This window comes from Diabrotica virgifera, chromosome 4 (genome assembly GCF_917563875.1).
Source record: "Diabrotica virgifera virgifera chromosome 4, PGI_DIABVI_V3a".
Lineage (NCBI taxonomy): Eukaryota > Metazoa > Arthropoda > Insecta > Coleoptera > Chrysomelidae > Diabrotica > Diabrotica virgifera.
In genome coordinates, this window is record NC_065446.1 from 149,085,622 (window position 1) to 149,089,630 (window position 4,009).

Sequence of the window (4,009 nt, forward strand, 5' to 3'; positions counted from 1 at the left end):
TTCTTCTCATTCACTTGATATATCGTGAATATATCAAGTATATATATATATATATATATATATATATATATATATATATATATATATATATAAAAGTTATATATATATATATATATAAAACAAATGAAATAGAGAATGTGGAAAAATCCCCTTACGAATAACTCACACATCCACTATTTCTGGCTGGGAAAAATTTTTCGAATAGAATCAAAGATCCAAACACCAGTTCTTAGAAATGTGTTTCGCCCTCTTCAACCTCCGTGGGCTCATCGGTAAAGATGAGAGGTTGAATATCTTTAGACACATTCCATCAAAAAACAACACATAAAAAACAACACACAAAAAACAACACACAAAAAACAACACATAAAACAACACACAAAAAACAACATATATATATATATATATATATATATATATATATATATATATATATATATATATGTAATATGTTACTTTTTAGACCACTATAGACTGGGACTTGGGACTTTTGACTTTTTTTAAACTAAATTGATGTTGCTCTGAAAATACAAAGTTTATTAATTTTACAATATTTACAAACTTAAAATTATACTACCTGAAAATACAAAGAAACAACAATTTAAGTTAATTATTCCACGTTAAAAAATTCTTAATCATTTATGACATTAAGTAATTTTAAGAAAGTTTATTCATGACATTTTGTCACTGTCACTTCACTTTATCTTGCTACTTGGCTGGTGTCTCAGCTACTTGCTTCAAACTTAAATTAAAGAGAATGTCGACAGCAGATATTGTATGTCGGGATTTCTCTTTACATCTCCCCCCCCCCCTTCAGGTGAGAACTAGACAGGTATTTGTTTGTTCATTTTTTGATTTTTCAAACAACGGTGTTAGTTTTGTAATGTGGAACAGGTTTGACTCTTCTTTACTGTGTCCAGTGTCCAATTCGTAGATAGAATTCGACCATTTCTTCTTAATTGTGTACGGTCCAGTTCGCAATTCGTTTAGCTTTGCTCTGTTTAATTTATTACCCTTTTCCACGTATACTTGGTCTCCAACATTTAGTTGTAGGTCTTTTCGATGTGCATCAAATATTCTTTTGCTGCATGCATGTGATTTTAATGTATATTTCAATGCTAATTTTCTATCTTTACTTAATTTTTGTGTGATTGTAGGTCTTATTTCATCAGGTAGTATGTTTGTGTTTTCACCTTCTACTAGATATTTTGGAGTAAACCTTGTTATCGTATGCTCTGTTTTATTGTAGGCTGCTACACATTTTTGTGCAACTGTTGACCATGCAACTTTGTTTTTTGTTTCATTTATTTTACATCTTATTTTATTTACGAGCGTTTGGTTTACTCTTTCATTCAGCCCATTGGAAAATGGTGCATCAAGAGCAGTGAATACTAGTTTTGTATTATTATTCTTAAGAAATTGTTTGTATTCTTTCGAGTTTATTCCAGGGCATTGATCTGCTAACACTATGTCGACTTGATAATTGTCTGTTACCATTTTTGTCAATTTTATAAAGTCCGTTGCACTTTGATTCTGTGATGTTAAAGTATAAACGTACCTTGTAAAATGGTCAATTAATATATGGAGGTACTTCTTTGTTGACCGACTCCACCAAATCCTCCAACAGTGTCTATAGAAACTATTTCAAATGGTCGTTTTGCTGGACCTAAATGTGACATCCATCCATATTTGGGTTTTCTTCTTGATTTGTTTTTCAAACAAATTTCACAGTTATGGCATATTTTTCTTATATTTTTTAACAAGTTTTTTGCTGTATAAAATGGAGTTATCTTGTTTATCATCTGTGTTTGTCCTAAATGGCAGTAGGTGTAATGTGTCTTTTTATTAGATCTATACTAAAATTTTCTGATATTAAAATTTTGTCTCTTTTTCTTATTTTTCTATAATACATTCCATTCTTAAATGTCAAATTACTATTGTGTAAATCTCTTTGATCTTGTTGTATCTCTGCGATATCTATTAAGTTAATTTTTCTTATGGATTCACTCATTTGTAAATCACTGTAATAGTGGTTTACAAACTGAAGAAAATCGTCCAAATTTTCCTCTGGTTCTAATACTGGATTTCTGCTCAGGCAGTCCGCTTCTTGATTTGTTGCTCCTGGATTATATTTAACCCTAAAGTTGTACTGTGATAAGTAGTAAGCCAAATCACCTAATTCTTCATCAGTTCTAGCTTTAAAATTCATATTTTCTAAGGGTTTATGGTCAGAATATACCTTAAATTATTTGCCCATTAGCCAATGTTGCCAATATTTTACAGCTTCTTTTATGGCTAAGCATTCTAGATATATTGCTTTTTCTTCTTTTGTGCTTCTGTTAATTTTTTTGAAAAATAAGCCACTGGTCTACTATTACCATTTTCATCGTCCTATTTTAGCACAGCTCCCACACCAATCATGCATGCATCTGTGTAGATTTTAATTGGGACGTTTGGGGTCAAATATCTTCAGAATTGGTTGTGAACACAACCAATTTTTTATCTTATCGAAGGCTTCTTGACATTCTTTTGTCCAGATGAACTTAACATCTTTCCTTATTAATAGGTTATATAGCGGTTCAAGTGTAACTGCTCTGTGTGGTATAAATTTTTGATGAAAATTTATTTTTCCCAAAAATTGACGGATATTTTTTCTCTTTTCCGGAACCGGAAAATCTTTTACAGCGGGCAGGTAATCTTTTAATGGTCTCACCGAATTCTTTTCGATTATATGACCCAAATATTTTGCACTATTTTTCGCAAATGAGCATTTTGAGAATTTTAGTTTAAACCCTTCTTTCATAATTGTTTCCAATAATGTAGATATATGTGAAATGTGATCTGTGAATGTCTTTGAGAATATTATAATATCATCAATAAAGTTTATTGCAAAATCTGACATTTTATATTTTCTTATTATGTTACTCAGTATTCTTTGGAAAATGGCTGGTGATGTCTTCAATCCAAATAGTAGACAGGTCCATTGGAAGTGTCCCTCTTGTGTTACAAATTCTGTTTTATGTTTATCTTCAATTTTCATTGGAATTGACCAGAATGCAGAGTTAATATCTAATGTTGTAAAGTAATTACAGTTTACTGTTTTTATTATTAAATCTTCTATCAATGGAAAATGCTGTGATTGAGGTGTGACTATTTTGTTAAGTTCTCTAAAGTCTATACACAGTCTTGATTTTTCCCCTCTTCTTTTTTATATGCCAATGTAACAGGAGCAGCAAAAGCACTATATGATTCTTCAATTAAACCCTTTTCCAATAATTTTGCTACTTGATTTTCTATCTCTTTTCTGTCCTCCATTGTGCATCTGTAGGGGCGTTTGTAACAGTATTTTTCTACCATTAGATCAATGTGGGCTTCATAATCTTTAACTGTACCAACATCATATTTATCCTTGGCAAATACCGTTGCATATTTATCAATTATTTCTTCAATTTCAACTTGTTTATCTAAATCCAGATGATTTTTTTCTATTTCAAATTGATCAATATTTAAATTTTCATTGAAATTAATTTTATATTCTTTTTTGTTTATGTCACCTAGTACATCAGGAATTTTGACATATTTACCTTTTTCTGGTGATTCTATATTTCTATCATTTTTATGTATAATCTCTAGTCTCTCATTGTGACTTATATTAAATTTTAAACAACAGTCCAAACCAGCTAAAAAATCATACTTAAATTCTTCATTTTCTATAACAAAAACATTCATTTCTTTTTCAACGTCTAAAATTTTTAATTTTAATGTAACCATACCTTTTGTTTTTGAACTACCATTAATTGTGTTTAGATTAACTGAATGTTTATTATTCCATTCCTTCTGTTTTATTTTTAATATTTTTGAATTTATCAGTGACACATTGGATCCTGGATCATACAGTGCATTCACATTCAGTATGTTGTTTATTTTTACGTTGAACACAATTAATGGTATTATTGTAAGTTTTTTGGATTCTCGTTGCTCAATTCCACTTCTAACATTGCATTGTTAT